The sequence below is a fragment of the Lates calcarifer genome, unplaced genomic scaffold, assembly GCF_001640805.2.
Source record: "Lates calcarifer isolate ASB-BC8 unplaced genomic scaffold, TLL_Latcal_v3 _unitig_5759_quiver_3474, whole genome shotgun sequence".
NCBI classification, from domain to species: Eukaryota; Metazoa; Chordata; class Actinopteri; family Centropomidae; genus Lates; species Lates calcarifer.
In genome coordinates this window covers 1-16,387 of record NW_026117705.1, presented here as the reverse complement: position 1 = coordinate 16,387, position 16,387 = coordinate 1, and the positions used below count along the sequence as shown (strand labels likewise).

The 16,387-nt window shown below is 45.4% G+C and overlaps 17 non-coding genes across 17 annotated transcripts; all 17 read right to left on the bottom strand.

Annotated features, from left to right (window-relative positions):
* Window positions 1-245: 245 nt before the first annotated feature.
* On the bottom strand, window positions 246-364 carry LOC127141825 (5S ribosomal RNA). The gene has a single exon (XR_007812332.1). It is a non-coding gene; the product is annotated as a 5S ribosomal RNA (ribosomal RNA).
* Window positions 365-845: 481 nt separating this feature from the next.
* LOC127141823 (5S ribosomal RNA) lies at window positions 846-964 on the bottom strand. Its single transcript, XR_007812330.1, has one exon. It is a non-coding gene; the product is annotated as a 5S ribosomal RNA (ribosomal RNA).
* A 484-nt stretch (window positions 965-1,448) lies between these two features.
* Window positions 1,449-1,567, bottom strand: LOC127141822 (5S ribosomal RNA). The gene has a single exon (XR_007812329.1). It is a non-coding gene; the product is annotated as a 5S ribosomal RNA (ribosomal RNA).
* A 495-nt stretch (window positions 1,568-2,062) lies between these two features.
* On the bottom strand, window positions 2,063-2,181 carry LOC127141821 (5S ribosomal RNA). The gene has a single exon (XR_007812328.1). It is a non-coding gene; the product is annotated as a 5S ribosomal RNA (ribosomal RNA).
* A 480-nt stretch (window positions 2,182-2,661) lies between these two features.
* On the bottom strand, window positions 2,662-2,780 carry LOC127141820 (5S ribosomal RNA). Its single transcript, XR_007812327.1, has one exon. It is a non-coding gene; the product is annotated as a 5S ribosomal RNA (ribosomal RNA).
* A 481-nt stretch (window positions 2,781-3,261) lies between these two features.
* LOC127141819 (5S ribosomal RNA) lies at window positions 3,262-3,380 on the bottom strand. Its single transcript, XR_007812326.1, has one exon. It is a non-coding gene; the product is annotated as a 5S ribosomal RNA (ribosomal RNA).
* A 6,581-nt stretch (window positions 3,381-9,961) lies between these two features.
* Window positions 9,962-10,080, bottom strand: LOC127141818 (5S ribosomal RNA). Its single transcript, XR_007812325.1, has one exon. It is a non-coding gene; the product is annotated as a 5S ribosomal RNA (ribosomal RNA).
* Window positions 10,081-10,559: 479 nt separating this feature from the next.
* On the bottom strand, window positions 10,560-10,678 carry LOC127141817 (5S ribosomal RNA). Its single transcript, XR_007812324.1, has one exon. It is a non-coding gene; the product is annotated as a 5S ribosomal RNA (ribosomal RNA).
* Window positions 10,679-11,159: 481 nt separating this feature from the next.
* LOC127141816 (5S ribosomal RNA) lies at window positions 11,160-11,278 on the bottom strand. Its single transcript, XR_007812323.1, has one exon. It is a non-coding gene; the product is annotated as a 5S ribosomal RNA (ribosomal RNA).
* Window positions 11,279-11,760: 482 nt separating this feature from the next.
* On the bottom strand, window positions 11,761-11,879 carry LOC127141815 (5S ribosomal RNA). The gene has a single exon (XR_007812322.1). It is a non-coding gene; the product is annotated as a 5S ribosomal RNA (ribosomal RNA).
* A 481-nt stretch (window positions 11,880-12,360) lies between these two features.
* On the bottom strand, window positions 12,361-12,479 carry LOC127141814 (5S ribosomal RNA). Its single transcript, XR_007812321.1, has one exon. It is a non-coding gene; the product is annotated as a 5S ribosomal RNA (ribosomal RNA).
* Window positions 12,480-12,974: 495 nt separating this feature from the next.
* LOC127141829 (5S ribosomal RNA) lies at window positions 12,975-13,093 on the bottom strand. The gene has a single exon (XR_007812336.1). It is a non-coding gene; the product is annotated as a 5S ribosomal RNA (ribosomal RNA).
* A 496-nt stretch (window positions 13,094-13,589) lies between these two features.
* On the bottom strand, window positions 13,590-13,708 carry LOC127141828 (5S ribosomal RNA). The gene has a single exon (XR_007812335.1). It is a non-coding gene; the product is annotated as a 5S ribosomal RNA (ribosomal RNA).
* A 495-nt stretch (window positions 13,709-14,203) lies between these two features.
* LOC127141827 (5S ribosomal RNA) lies at window positions 14,204-14,322 on the bottom strand. The gene has a single exon (XR_007812334.1). It is a non-coding gene; the product is annotated as a 5S ribosomal RNA (ribosomal RNA).
* A 494-nt stretch (window positions 14,323-14,816) lies between these two features.
* On the bottom strand, window positions 14,817-14,935 carry LOC127141824 (5S ribosomal RNA). The gene has a single exon (XR_007812331.1). It is a non-coding gene; the product is annotated as a 5S ribosomal RNA (ribosomal RNA).
* Window positions 14,936-15,431: 496 nt separating this feature from the next.
* LOC127141813 (5S ribosomal RNA) lies at window positions 15,432-15,550 on the bottom strand. Its single transcript, XR_007812320.1, has one exon. It is a non-coding gene; the product is annotated as a 5S ribosomal RNA (ribosomal RNA).
* A 498-nt stretch (window positions 15,551-16,048) lies between these two features.
* Window positions 16,049-16,168, bottom strand: LOC127141826 (5S ribosomal RNA). Its single transcript, XR_007812333.1, has one exon. It is a non-coding gene; the product is annotated as a 5S ribosomal RNA (ribosomal RNA).
* Window positions 16,169-16,387: the final 219 nt, after the last annotated feature.

Here is a 16,387-nt window from a genome sequence, read left to right as displayed (position 1 = left end):
ATTGGGTCATTGTGCCCAAAACCCAGACTGCGCTCATTCATTCGCAGCAGTGCAGACTTTACAGAGGTGACTTTCCAGCGCCTAATACCCGATTGCCGAAAGCGACGTGACATAAAACAGAAGTGCAAAACAGAGCGTGAAATACAGGCTGCAAAATAAAAGTAGTTTTGGGCGTGCCCTGTCTCAACTACAGAGGAAGCGGCATTCTGCTGCTGTAAGATAGGCAGGAAAAGATGGGGACAAAAAGCTTACGGCACCTGGTATTCCCAGGCGGTCTCCCATCCAAGTACTAACCAGGCCCGACCCTGCTTAGCTTCCGAGATCAGACGAGATCGGGCGCGCTCAGGGTGGTGTGGCCGTAAGCCACAGCGGCTGCTGAAGACAGACCCTTTATACGTGCCAAAATAACACTGGCAGATCTGTTATTTCACATAGCAATCAACAATAATGGGGATTTTCTCTAACAGTCAACAGCAAAACTAAGAAATAACTACTCCACCCAACAAGAATTTTCCGTATGGCCTGATCAAACATTTGGCTCTGTTCCAAGTCCATTTTCGTCCGAAATTGCTCAAAACGTACATCGGTGAGCCACACGTCCTTGTGGACGACGTATTGGGTCATTGTGCCCAAAACCCAGACTGCGCTCATTCATTCGGCAGCAGTGCAGACTTTACAGAGGTGACTTTCCAGCGCCTAATACCCGATTGCCGAAAGCGACGTGACATAAAACAGAAGTGCAAAACAGAGCGTGAAATACAGGCTGCAAAATAAAAGTAGTTTTGGCGTGCCCTGTCTCAACTACAGAGGAAGCGGCATTCTGCTGCTGTAAGATAGGGACAAAAAGCTTACGGCACCTGGTATTCCCAGGCGGTCTCCCATCCAAGTACTAACCAGGCCCGACCCTGCTTAGCTTCCGAGATCAGACGAGATCGGGCGCGCTCAGGGTGGTGTGGCCGTAAGCCACAGCGGCTGCTGAAGACAGACCCTTTATACGTGCCAAAATAACACTGGCAGATCTGTTATTTCACATAGCAATCAACAATAATGGGGATTTTCTCTAACAGTCAACAGCAAAACTAAGAAATAACTACTCCACCCAACAAGAATTTTCCGTATGGCCTGATCAAACATTTGGCTCTGTTCCAAGTCCATTTTCGTCCGAAATTGCTCAAAACGTACATCGGTGAGCCACACGTCCTTGTGGACGACGTATTGGGTCATTGTGCCCAAAACCCAGACTGCGCTCATTCATTCGGCAGCAGTGCAGACTTTACAGAGGTGACTTTCCAGCGCCTAATACCCGATTGCCGAAAGCGACGTGACATAAAACAGAAGTGCAAAACAGAGCGTGAAATACAGGCTGCAAAATAAAAGTAGTTTTGGCGTGCCCTGTCTCAACTACAGAGGAAGCGGCATTCTGCTGCTGTAAGATAGGCAGGACAAAAAGCTTACGGCACCTGGTATTCCCAGGCGGTCTCCCATCCAAGTACTAACCAGGCCCGACCCTGCTTAGCTTCCGAGATCAGACGAGATCGGGCGCGCTCAGGGTGGTGTGGCCGTAAGCCACAGCGGCTGCTGAAGACAGACCCTTTATACGTGCCAAAATAACACTGGCAGATCTGTTATTTCACATAGCAATCAACAATAATGGGGATTTTCTCTAACAGTCAACAGCAAAACTAAGAAATAACTACTCCACCCAACAAGAATTTTCCGTATGGCCTGATCAAACATTTGGCTCTGTTCCAAGTCCATTTTCGTCCGAAATTGCTCAAAACGTACATCGGTGAGCCACACGTCCTTGTGGACGACGTATTGGGTCATTGTGCCCAAAACCCAGACTGCGCTCATTCATTCGGCAGCAGTGCAGACTTTACAGAGGTGACTTTCCAGCGCCTGATACCCGATTGCCGAAAGCGACGTGACATAAAACAGAAGTGCAAAACAGAGCGTGAAATACAGGCTGCAAAATAAAAGTAGTTTGGGCGTGCCCTGTCTCAACTACAGAGGAAGCGGCATTCTGCTGCTGTAAGATAGGCAGGAAAAGATGGGGACAAAAAGCTTACGGCACCTGGTATTCCCAGGCGGTCTCCCATCCAAGTACTAACCAGGCCCGACCCTGCTTAGCTTCCGAGATCAGACGAGATCGGGCGCGCTCAGGGTGGTGTGGCCGTAAGCCACAGCGGCTGCTGAAGACAGACCCTTTATACGTGCCAAAATAACACTGGCAGATCTGTTATTTCACATAGCAATCAACAATAATGGGGATTTTCTCTAACAGTCAACAGCAAAACTAAGAAATAACTACTCCACCCAACAAGAATTTTCGTATGGCCTGATCAAACATTTGGCTCTGTTCCAAGTCCATTTTCGTCCGAAATTGCTCAAAACGTACATCGGTGAGCCACACGTCCTTGTGGACGACGTATTGGGTCATTGTGCCCAAAACCCAGACTGCGCTCATTCATTCGGCAGCAGTGCAGACTTTACAGAGGTGACTTTCCAGCGCCTAATACCCGATTGCCGAAAGCGACGTGACATAAAACAGAAGTGCAAAACAGAGCGTGAAATACAGGCTGCAAAATAAAAGTAGTTTTGGCGTGCCCTGTCTCAACTACAGAGGAAGCGGCATTCTGCTGCTGTAAGATAGGCAGGAAAAGCTTACGGCACCTGGTATTCCCAGGCGGTCTCCCATCCAAGTACTAACCAGGCCCGACCCTGCTTAGCTTCCGAGATCAGACGAGATCGGGCGCGCTCAGGGTGGTGTGGCCGTAAGCCACAGCGGCTGCTGAAGACAGACCCTTTATACGTGCCAAAATAACACTGGCAGATCTGTTATTTCACATAGCAATCAACAATAATGGGGATTTTCTCTAACAGTCAACAGCAAAACTAAGAAATAACTACTCCACCCAACAAGAATTTTCCGTATGGCCTGATCAAACATTTGGCTCTGTTCCAAGTCCATTTTCGTCCGAAATTGCTCAAAACGTACATCGGTGAGCCACACGTCCTTGTGGACGACGTATTGGGTCATTGTGCCCAAAACCCAGACTGCGCTCATTCATTCGGCAGCAGTGCAGACTTTACAGAGGTGACTTTCCAGCGCCTGATACCCGATTGCCGAAAGCGACGTGACATAAAACAGAAGTGCAAAACAGAGCGTGAAATACAGGCTGCAAAATAAAAGTAGTTTTGGCGTGCCCTGTCTCAACTACAGAGGAAGCGGCATTCTGCTGCTGTAAGATAGGGACAAAAAGCTTACGGCACCTGGTATTCCCAGGCGGTCTCCCATCCAAGTACTAACCAGGCCCGACCCTGCTTAGCTTCCGAGATCAGACGAGATCGGGCGCGCTCAGGGTGGTGTGGCCGTAAGCCACAGCGGCTGCTGAAGACAGACCCTTTATACGTGCCAAAATAACACTGGCAGATCTGTTATTTCACATAGCAATCAACAATAATGGGGATTTTCTCTAACAGTCAACAGCAAAACTAAGAAATAACTACTCCACCCAACAAGAATTTTCCGTATGGCCTGATCAAACATTTGGCTCTGTTCCAAGTCCATTTTCGTCCGAAATTGCTCAAAACGTACATCGGTGAGCCACACGTCCTTGTGGACGACGTATTGGGTCATTGTGCCCAAAACCCAGACTGCGCTCATTCATTCGGCAGCAGTGCAGACTTTACAGAGGTGACTTTCCAGCGCCTGATACCCGATTGCCGAAAGCGACGTGACATAAAACAGAAGTGCAAAACAGAGCGTGAAATACAGGCTGCAAAATAAAAGTAGTTTTGGCGTGCCCTGTCTCAACTACAGAGGAAGCGGCATTCTGCTGCTGTAAGATAGGCAGGAAAAGCTTACGGCACCTGGTATTCCCAGGCGGTCTCCCATCCAAGTACTAACCAGGCCCGACCCTGCTTAGCTTCCGAGATCAGACGAGATCGGGCGCGCTTTTTTTTTTTTTTTTTTTTTTTTTTTTTTTTTTTTATTATCAAAAGTTTATCACATATACACATATACACACACTTTGCTCAAATCAACATACACTTCCCAAAAACCCCAAAAAATAAATACACAAGACATATACGCAGGTGTATATACAACAACTAAATCCACAAATAATAACAAAGACAAAAAGCACAAAGTCAGAACATAAAAAAACAATAAAAAGCAACATATACAACCAAAAAGAATCCTAAAAAGACATCACCAACTTTCCAGTATCATCCTTCCCAATCACCATACTTTCATCTATAAACCACTCTTTAAATATATCCTCATCCAAATAATTAGCCATCATAAGCACATATCTCCTAACATGTACTACAAACAGCTTCCATACATCCAGTTTCTTTTTTTCAAAATGTGCATAATTCCTTCGACACCAAATTGCATATCTCGCTAAACTTAACATTATGTTAACTAGATTTGTTTTAAAACCACTCTTCTTTTTTTCCAGCCCAAACAAAAAAATGCACCTCCAATCCCTCCCATCCAAAATCCCCTTCTTCCAATTCTTTCTCACCCATACCTCTAATTTTTTGTGAAATTCTCTCACCTCTATACATTTTACAAACAAGTGCAACAAATTTTCAGGTTCCAAACCACAAAACATCACACTCCCTCTTTACCTCCTTATTCACTTGATGCAGGACCACATTAGTATATATTCTATTGTGTCTGATTTTAAAATCCAGATCTTCACATTCTGGACTATTATATCTCACATTTAAATTTACCCATATTTTTTTAACATCCATGTCCGACATATATATCCTCCACATTTCCTCCGCCGCAGGTGTTTTAAATTCCTTCTCCAACATTGCCTCATAAATCACCTTCAGCTTTATACCATTAAAATTCTTCCTCATCCCGCCACAATTGACAAAGAACTCAGGCATGTTGCACCTTTCTAGCCTAACTGTTTGCTTGTCAATGATTTTCATCCAGTTAACAGGCATGCTTCTTTTGATTTTATCATACATATTGTCCACAGCAGCCCTTTTAACATCCTCATCCCACTCCATTACACAATCATATATGGCTCTCGCTGGTAATAAGCCCGGTACATACTCATATGCAATGTCTTTAAACTGTCTTATCCCAGCCAGAACAAACTTTTCATTTTGCAACATGGTCCCCTTGTCGATTACTTTGGGATTGAGAAATATAGGCTGCTGAATAACTTGATTCATATCCTTACAATCATACACCACTTTTTTCTGTAAGAACCCCGCCCAATCTCCAAACACCTCCTTATAAAACAATGGCAATTTATCCACACATCCCTTTGTTAAACACATAAAGATCCCCGCCTGCCCGCATCCTCCACTATCAAATAAAAACTGCTTAAAAAACACTTTCCAACCATACTCTATTTCCCCATACAAGAATTTCTGTACCATTTTGATTCTTATTGCACTTTTTTTTGCTTTTATATCTAGCAGATTTAGCCCACCGCTCTTCACCTTACCAATCAGTGTTTTCATAGCAATTCTTACATTTTTCCCTCCCCATATAAAGTTGCTTATCATGTTATTCAAATCTTTAAAAACCCAATCCGGCAAATCTAAAACACCTAAAACATAATTTATTTTTGACAATAGCAAAGTATTTACCACTATCACCTTGCCCTTCAATTTTAGCTGTCTTAGCTTCCAGTAATTTAATGTATTTTTGATCTTATTCAAAACACCTGTCCAGGTCTCATCCCTGGCTTCCTTTTCCTTAGTTCCTATATTTATTCCTAAAATCTTTATAAAATCCTCCCTAACTTTAAACGGCACCCCAACCTTCTCTTTATTTACTTTACCAAAGAACATTATTTCCGACTTTTCTACATTAATCTTAGCTCCCGATGCCTTCTCATACAGTCTTAAATCTTCCAACACATAATTCACACTCTCCAAATCTTTTACAGTAATACTTGTATCATCCGCATACTGATATATTAAACTTTTTTTACCAAAAGGAATATCGACACTGCTTATTCTTGTATCTTTCTTAACAAAGGCCGCAAACGGCTCCGCGGAAATACTATACAGTATAGCAGACAGAGGGCACCCCTGTCTTATAGATCTCCTCAAAGCAAATACTTCTGTAAGCACCCCATTCACTTTGACGCAACTTTTTGCATTATCATAGAGCAGTTTTAACCATGACACCAGTCTTTCACCGAACCCAAATTTATACATTGTTTGCCATAAGTAGTCATGTTCCACTCTGTCAAAGGCTTTGTTTAAATCCACACTTAAAAGAACTCCCCCCTCATCTTCTTTATTCATCTGCCCCACCACATCCCTAACAGAACAAATAGTATCTGTTATGTCTCTCTCCGGTATGCTGTATCCTTGTGTATTTGAGATAATACTTCCTACCACCCTCTTAATTCTGTTGGCAAAGACTTTAGCCAATATTTTATAATCACCATTTAATAAACTTAGTGGTCTGTAGTTCTCCAGTTTGTGTGCATTTCCCTTGTTCTTATATAAAATTGTGATTATGCCTTTCGTTATGGACTCTGGCACCACCTTCCTTTCCTCCATATACCCATATAGTTTCGCCAATATTGGCAACCAAAATATCCGCAAAGGTTTTATAGAATTCATTTGTTAACCCGTCTGATCCTGGGCTTTTGTATTTTTTTGCTTGATCAATCGCCACTTTTATTTCTTCTACTGTAATGTCAGCGTCACAGATCTGTTTATCATCATCAGACAGTTGAACATCCACAGCACTCAACAATCTATCTACACATTCTTCATTAATACTTTCTTTATCAAATAACTTCATATAAAACTTTTGAACCTCCTCAAGAATACCCACCAGGTCACTTATTTTCTCACCTTTTTCATTTTCCAATTCAGCAATAAAATTTCCCCTTTGTTTCTTTTTCTCCAGGTTTAGAAAAAACTTTGTAGATTTCTCCCCCTCCACCACATACTTAGCCTTGCTTCTTATAATTGCTCCCATGCATTTTTCTTTTTCCAACTTTTCCAATTCGCTTTGCAGTTGCAACAGTTTAGACCTATCTAAATTTGGATCTCTCTCTAATCTCTCTTCCTCTCTCTCTAAGTTATCAGTCATCTCTTTCTCCTTTTGTTTCTTCCTAAAACTCCTCCTCTTAGCATATCTGATACTTATTTTCTTTAATTTAGTTTTAACCATTTCCCACCAGTCACAGATGTTCCCCTCGTACAGCGGACTTCCTTTTTCAAACTTTATACAATCGGTAATACATTTTTTATATTTTGGCTCCTCCAACAGAGAAGCATTTAAACACCACAATCCTCCTCCCTTCCCACCCCTTTTTTCACCCAAGAGAAAGGACACGGCGGCATGATCACTTAAACCTATAAACTTATAACTTATCCTTCCTACCAAACTTACAACATTTCTTTTAACTAAACATAAATCAATCCTACTTTGTTTCAAGCTGCCCAACACCATTTGCCTTCTGGAAAATTTTCTTTTATATGGATTATCCTCTCTCCATACGTCAACCAAATCATCAGTCAGCAGGATGTTATTAAGTACTGTTCTCGATGCATCGTTCTTGAATATTGCAACATTACATGCATCAAGCCTCGTACACCATACATTAAAATCACCAACTAAAATACAGTTCCCTTTAACTAAACCCTTCATTTTCCCCAAAAAACGTTTTTCTCTCTGTTTCAATATTAGGTGCATAGACATTTACCAAACGAAACAGAAGACTTTGCAGTTCAAATTCAATAACTAATAATCTGCCCTTAGTATCCTTAAATATTTGTTTAACATTGTCCACAATTCCTTCTTTGGTCAAAATTGCCACTCCACATTCCCTCTGCCCCCCATGATTCACAAAGAGATCCCCCCTCCACATCACCTTCATTCTGTCCATAAGCTCATCGCTCCAATGAGTTTCTTGTAAACATAAAATGTCTGAGTCTAGCCCAGCAAAAAACCTGCTCTGCTTTCCGAACGTCTCTAAGTCCGTTACAGTTAAATGAAGAGATTTTAATTGGAGCGCTCATAATGCAAAGAAACAACAAAAAAAGAAATAACTGCAGAGCTTCATTCATACCTTTCATTTTTTCACGTTCATCTTCTCTTTCCCTTTCTTCTTCCTTTTCAATTGCCTTATCATGTCCTCACTGATATCCATCTCTTCTCCGCTACTTCTCAGATTCACGTCCGTCTCCGTACTGCCTGCGCTCAGCTGAGAAGAGCGCACATGGCCGTCTCTCTCGTCTACAACACACGCCCCTCCTCCTCCAGTTTTCTCACCTAATCGATCTCTCTCCTCTCCTGCGTCCTCGCTGACCGCAGTTATCCTCGAGCCAGCATCTTCGAGACTGCTGTCCAACTCCTCCGCTTCCAGCGACCAGATTCGCCCGCCACCGATCTCCACCTCCTCCCTCTCTTCCGTCAGCTCATCCGCCGCCTCCGCCAACTCCTCCTCCCTCCCCCGTCGGATCTTCCACCTCCTCCACCAGGTCCCCTCTGCTAGACGAGATGTCAGAGTAGGGAATCTCTCCTCTGAAAGCAGCCGATGCCCCACATATACACAGAGTCACTTTCTCTCTGCAATCCTGGCATCTCTCCGTCACCACACATTCTCGGGCATAGTGTCCTTGGTTCCCACATTTGAAACATTTAAACGTCGGGCAGTCTCTCACTACATGCCCCGGTCGGATGCAGAGTCGGCACACTTTTATTTGCCGATCATGAATGACCCTAAAATGCTCAGAACCCCCAACTGTCTCAAACTTTGTTGAGTACGGCAGTGATTTAACAGTCTCAGTGAATTTCACTTTCATAAATCTTGTCCCATCGGCAATTGATGTTCCCGGCCACATCCGCCGCTTAATCGGGGAGATCGCCTTCACTCCCCACTCTTTCAGTTTCTCCCAAAATCTCCTCGTCTTCAATATACGTCGGCAAATTAATAAAAGAAACGACCAACTCGTCGTTTCCTAGCTCCTTTCCCATTATCCGGCTGTCTTTAATCTTAAGTCCATCCATCAGCTTTTCTTTTCCTCGTGCGTCCTTCATTGTTAATTCATAAGACTTCAGTGACTTGAATCTACAGCCGATTACTTCACCACACTCTTCTTTTACTTTTCTCAGCAGCTCCATCATTGTTATATTGTCCTCCCCATCGATCTCTGCTAATAAAGTCAGCTGTCTCTCATAGATTCTTCCTCCTTTGTCTCCGCCGTCCACATGTCTCGTCTCTCTCTCCGGTCTCTTCTCCATCGTCATGCCGTAAAAACGAAACTTAAAGGGGAAATTCCCCAAACAGCAGCCGCTGTCTGGGGATGACACTCTCAGTAAAAAAGAAAAAAAAAGCAAAAAGCCAGATATAGTTCTATTAAACCAAAAAAACCAAAAAACCTCACAAACTATTTTCACAAGCTCCCACACTGCACTGCTTCACCTGTAGGCGTGTTCAGGGTGGTGTGGCCGTAAGCCACAGCGGCTGCTGAAGACAGACCCTTTATACGTGCCAAAATAACACTGGCAGATCTGTTATTTCACATAGCAATCAACAATAATGGGGATTTTCTCTAACAGTCAACAGCAAAACTAAGAAATAACTACTCCACCCAACAAGAATTTTCCGTATGGCCTGATCAAACATTTGGCTCTGTTCCAAGTCCATTTTCGTCCGAAATTGCTCAAAACGTACATCGGTGAGCCACACGTCCTTGTGGACGACGTATTGGGTCATTGTGCCCAAAACCCAGACTGCGCTCATTCATTCGGCAGCAGTGCAGACTTTACAGAGGTGACTTTCCAGCGCCTGAATACCCGATTGCCGAAAGCGACGTGACATAAAACAGAAGTGCAAAACAGAGCGTGAAATACAGGCTGCAAAATAAAAGTAGTTTGGGCGTGCCCTGTCTCAACTACAGAGGAAGCGGCATTCTGCTGCTGTAAGATAGGCAGGAAAAGATGGGGACAAAAAGCTTACGGCACCTGGTATTCCCAGGCGGTCTCCCATCCAAGTACTAACCAGGCCCGACCCTGCTTAGCTTCCGAGATCAGACGAGATCGGGCGCGCTCAGGGTGGTGTGGCCGTAAGCCACAGCGGCTGCTGAAGACAGACCCTTTATACGTGCCAAAATAACACTGGCAGATCTGTTATTTCACATAGCAATCAACAATAATGGGATTTTCTCTAACAGTCAACAGCAAAACTAAGAATAACTACTCCACCCAACAAGAATTTTCCGTATGGCCTGATCAAACATTTGGCTCTGTTCCAAGTCCATTTTCGTCCGAAATTGCTCAAAACGTACATCGGTGAGCCACACGTCCTTGTGGACGACGTATTGGGTCATTGTGCCCAAAACCCAGACTGCGCTCATTCATTCGGCAGCAGTGCAGACTTTACAGAGGTGACTTTCCAGCGCCTGATACCCGATTGCCGAAAGCGACGTGACATAAAACAGAAGTGCAAAACAGAGCGTGAAATACAGGCTGCAAAATAAAAGTAGTTTTGGCGTGCCCTGTCTCAACTACAGAGGAAGCGGCATTCTGCTGCTGTAAGATAGGGACAAAAAGCTTACGGCACCTGGTATTCCCAGGCGGTCTCCCATCCAAGTACTAACCAGGCCCGACCCTGCTTAGCTTCCGAGATCAGACGAGATCGGGCGCGCTCAGGGTGGTGTGGCCGTAAGCCACAGCGGCTGCTGAAGACAGACCCTTTATACGTGCCAAAATAACACTGGCAGATCTGTTATTTCACATAGCAATCAACAATAATGGGGATTTTCTCTAACAGTCAACAGCAAAACTAAGAAATAACTACTCCACCCAACAAGAATTTTCCGTATGGCCTGATCAAACATTTGGCTCTGTTCCAAGTCCATTTTCGTCCGAAATTGCTCAAAACGTACATCGGTGAGCCACACGTCCTTGTGGACGACGTATTGGGTCATTGTGCCCAAAACCCAGACTGCGCTCATTCATTCGGCAGCAGTGCAGACTTTACAGAGGTGACTTTCCAGCGCCTGATACCCGATTGCCGAAAGCGACGTGACATAAAACAGAAGTGCAAAACAGAGCGTGAAATACAGGCTGCAAAATAAAAGTAGTTTTGGCGTGCCCTGTCTCAACTACAGAGGAAGCGGCATTCTGCTGCTGTAAGATAGGGACAAAAAGCTTACGGCACCTGGTATTCCCAGGCGGTCTCCCATCCAAGTACTAACCAGGCCCGACCCTGCTTAGCTTCCGAGATCAGACGAGATCGGGCGCGCTCAGGGTGGTGTGGCCGTAAGCCACAGCGGCTGCTGAAGACAGACCCTTTATACGTGCCAAAATAACACTGGCAGATCTGTTATTTCACATAGCAATCAACAATAATGGGGATTTTCTCTAACAGTCAACAGCAAAACTAAGAAATAACTACTCCACCCAACAAGAATTTTCCGTATGGCCTGATCAAACATTTGGCTCTGTTCCAAGTCCATTTTCGTCCGAAATTGCTCAAAACGTACATCGGTGAGCCACACGTCCTTGTGGACGACGTATTGGGTCATTGTGCCCAAAACCCAGACTGCGCTCATTCATTCGGCAGCAGTGCAGACTTTACAGAGGTGACTTTCCAGCGCCTAATACCCGATTGCCGAAAGCGACGTGACATAAAACAGAAGTGCAAAACAGAGCGTGAAATACAGGCTGCAAAATAAAAGTAGTTTTGGCGTGCCCTGTCTCAACTACAGAGGAAGCGGCATTCTGCTGCTGTAAGATAGGGGACAAAAAGCTTACGGCACCTGGTATTCCCAGGCGGTCTCCCATCCAAGTACTAACCAGGCCCGACCCTGCTTAGCTTCCGAGATCAGACGAGATCGGGCGCGCTCAGGGTGGTGTGGCCGTAAGCCACAGCGGCTGCTGAAGACAGACCCTTTATACGTGCCAAAATAACACTGGCAGATCTGTTATTTCACATAGCAATCAACAATAATGGGGATTTTCTCTAACAGTCAACAGCAAAACTAAGAAATAACTACTCCACCCAACAAGAATTTTCCGTATGGCCTGATCAAACATTTGGCTCTGTTCCAAGTCCATTTTCGTCCGAAATTGCTCAAAACGTACATCGGTGAGCCACACGTCCTTGTGGACGACGTATTGGGTCATTGTGCCCAAAACCCAGACTGCGCTCATTCATTCGGCAGCAGTGCAGACTTTACAGAGGTGACTTTCCAGCGCCTAATACCCGATTGCCGAAAGCGACGTGACATAAAACAGAAGTGCAAAACAGAGCGTGAAATACAGGCTGCAAAATAAAAGTAGTTTTGGCGTGCCCTGTCTCAACTACAGAGGAAGCGGCATTCTGCTGCTGTAAGATAGGGACAAAAAGCTTACGGCACCTGGTATTCCCAGGCGGTCTCCCATCCAAGTACTAACCAGGCCCGACCCTGCTTAGCTTCCGAGATCAGACGAGATCGGGCGCGCTCAGGGTGGTGTGGCCGTAAGCCACAGCGGCTGCTGAAGACAGACCCTTTATACGTGCCAAAATAACACTGGCAGATCTGTTATTTCACATAGCAATCAACAATAATGGGGATTTTCTCTAACAGTCAACAGCAAAACTAAGAAATAACTACTCCACCCAACAAGAATTTTCCGTATGGCCTGATCAAACATTTGGCTCTGTTCCAAGTCCATTTTCGTCCGAAATTGCTCAAAACGTACATCGGTGAGCCACACGTCCTTGTGGACGACGTATTGGGTCATTGTGCCCAAAACCCAGACTGCGCTCATTCATTCGGCAGCAGTGCAGACTTTACAGAGGTGACTTTCCAGCGCCTGATACCCGATTGCCGAAAGCGACGTGACATAAAACAGAAGTGCAAAACAGAGCGTGAAATACAGGCTGCAAAATAAAAGTAGTTTTGGCGTGCCCTGTCTCAACTACAGAGGAAGCGGCATTCTGCTGCTGTAAGATAGGCAGGAAAAGATGGGGACAAAAAGCTTACGGCACCTGGTATTCCCAGGCGGTCTCCCATCCAAGTACTAACCAGGCCCGACCCTGCTTAGCTTCCGAGATCAGACGAGATCGGGCGCGCTCAGGGTGGTGTGGCCGTAAGCCACAGCGGCTGCTGAAGACAGACCCTTTATACGTGCCAAAATAACACTGGCAGATCTGTTATTTCACATAGCAATCAACAATAATGGGGATTTTCTCTAACAGTCAACAGCAAAACTAAGAAATAACTACTCCACCCAACAAGAATTTTCCGTATGGCCTGATCAAACATTTGGCTCTGTTCCAAGTCCATTTTCGTCCGAAATTGCTCAAAACGTACATCGGTGAGCCACACGTCCTTGTGGACGACGTATTGGGTCATTGTGCCCAAAACCCAGACTGCGCTCATTCATTCGGCAGCAGTGCAGACTTTACAGAGGTGACTTTCCAGCGCCTAGATACCCGATTGCCGAAAGCGACGTGACATAAAACAGAAGTGCAAAACAGAGCGTGAAATACAGGCTGCAAAATAAAAGTAGTTTTGGCGTGCCCTGTCTCAACTACAGAGGAAGCGGCATTCTGCTGCTGTAAGATAGGCAGGAAAAGATGGGGACAAAAAGCTTACGGCACCTGGTATTCCCAGGCGGTCTCCCATCCAAGTACTAACCAGGCCCGACCCTGCTTAGCTTCCGAGATCAGACGAGATCGGGCGCGCTCAGGGTGGTGTGGCCGTAAGCCACAGCGGCTGCTGAAGACAGACCCTTTATACGTGCCAAAATAACACTGGCAGATCTGTTATTTCACATAGCAATCAACAATAATGGGGATTTTCTCTAACAGTCAACAGCAAAACTAAGAAATAACTACTCCACCCAACAAGAATTTTCCGTATGGCCTGATCAAACATTTGGCTCTGTTCCAAGTCCATTTTCGTCCGAAATTGCTCAAAACGTACATCGGTGAGCCACACGTCCTTGTGGACGACGTATTGGGTCATTGTGCCCAAAACCCAGACTGCGCTCATTCATTCGGCAGCAGTGCAGACTTTACAGAGGTGACTTTCCAGCGCCTAATACCCGATTGCCGAAAGCGACGTGACATAAAACAGAAGTGCAAAACAGAGCGTGAAATACAGGCTGCAAAATAAAAGTAGTTTTGGCGTGCCCTGTCTCAACTACAGAGGAAGCGGCATTCTGCTGCTGTAAGATAGGCAGGAAAAGATGGGGACAAAAAGCTTACGGCACCTGGTATTCCCAGGCGGTCTCCCATCCAAGTACTAACCAGGCCCGACCCTGCTTAGCTTCCGAGATCAGACGAGATCGGGCGCGCTCAGGGTGGTGTGGCCGTAAGCCACAGCGGCTGCTGAAGACAGACCCTTTATACGTGCCAAAATAACACTGGCAGATCTGTTATTTCACATAGCAATCAACAATAATGGGGATTTTCTCTAACAGTCAACAGCAAAACTAAGAAATAACTACTCCACCCAACAAGAATTTTCCGTATGGCCTGATCAAACATTTGGCTCTGTTCCAAGTCCATTTTCGTCCGAAATTGCTCAAAACGTACATCGGTGAGCCACACGTCCTTGTGGACGACGTATTGGGTCATTGTGCCCAAAACCCAGACTGCGCTCATTCATTCGGCAGCAGTGCAGACTTTACAGAGGTGACTTTCCAGCGCCTAATACCCGATTGCCGAAAGCGACGTGACATAAAACAGAAGTGCAAAACAGAGCGTGAAATACAGGCTGCAAAATAAAAGTAGTTTGGCGTGCCCTGTCTCAACTACAGAGGAAGCGGCATTCTGCTGCTGTAAGATAGGCAGGAAAAGATGGGGACAAAAAGCTTACGGCACCTGGTATTCCCAGGCGGTCTCCCATCCAAGTACTAACCAGGCCCGACCCTGCTTAGCTTCCGAGATCAGACGAGATCGGGCGCGCTCAGGGTGGTGTGGCCGTAAGCCACAGCGGCTGCTGAAGACAGACCCTTTATACGTGCCAAAATAACACTGGCAGATCTGTTATTTCACATAGCAATCAACAATAATGGGGATTTTCTCTAACAGTCAACAGCAAAACTAAGAAATAACTACTCCACCCAACAAGAATTTTCCGTATGGCCTGATCAAACATTTGGCTCTGTTCCAAGTCCATTTTCGTCCGAAATTGCTCAAAACGTACATCGGTGAGCCACACGTCCTTGTGGACGACGTATTGGGTCATTGTGCCCAAAACCCAGACTGCGCTCATTCATTCGGCAGCAGTGCAGACTTTACAGAGGTGACTTTCCAGCGCCTAATACCCGATTGCCGAAAGCGACGTGACATAAAACAGAAGTGCAAAACAGAGCGTGAAATACAGGCTGCAAAATAAAAGTAGTTTTGGGCGTGCCCTGTCTCAACTACAGAGGAAGCGGCATTCTGCTGCTGTAAGATAGGCAGGAAAAGATGGGGACAAAAAGCTTACGGCACCTGGTATTCCCAGGCGGTCTCCCATCCAAGTACTAACCAGGCCCGACCCTGCTTAGCTTCCGAGATCAGACGAGATCGGGCGCGCTCAGGGTGGTGTGGCCGTAAGCCACAGCGGCTGCTGAAGACAGACCCTTTATACGTGCCAAAATAACACTGGCAGATCTGTTATTTCACATAGCAATCAACAATAATGGGGATTTTCTCTAACAGTCAACAGCAAAACTAAGAAAATAACTACTCCACCCAACAAGAATTTTCCGTATGGCCTGATCAAACATTTGGCTCTGTTCCAAGTCCATTTTCGTCCGAAATTGCTCAAAAACGTACATCGGTGAGCCACACGTCCTTGTGGACGACGTATTGGGTCATTGTGCCCAAAACCCAGACTGCGCTCATTCATTCGGCAGCAGTGCAGACTTTACAGAGGTGACTTTCCAGCGCCTAATACCCGATTGCCGAAAGCGACGTGACATAAAACAGAAGTGCAAAACAGAGCGTGAAATACAGGCTGCAAAATAAAAGTAGTTTTGGCGTGCCCTGTCTCAACTACAGAGGAAGCGGCATTCTGCTGCTGTAAGATAGGCAGGAAAAGATGGGGACAAAAAAGCTTACGGCACCTGGTATTCCCAGGCGGTCTCCCATCCAAGTACTAACCAGGCCCGACCCTGCTTAGCTTCCGAGATCAGACGAGATCGGGGCGCGCTCAGGGTGGTGTGGCCGTAAGCCACAGCGGCTGCTGAAGACAGACCCTTTATACGTGCCAAAATAACACTGGCAGATCTGTTATTTCACATAGCAATCAAACAATAATGGGGATTTTCTCTAACAGTCAACAGCAAAACTAAGAAATAACTACTCCACCCAACAAGAATTTTCCGTATGGCCTGATCAAACATTTTTGGCTCTGTTCCAAGTCCATTTTCGTCCGAAATTGCCTCAAAACG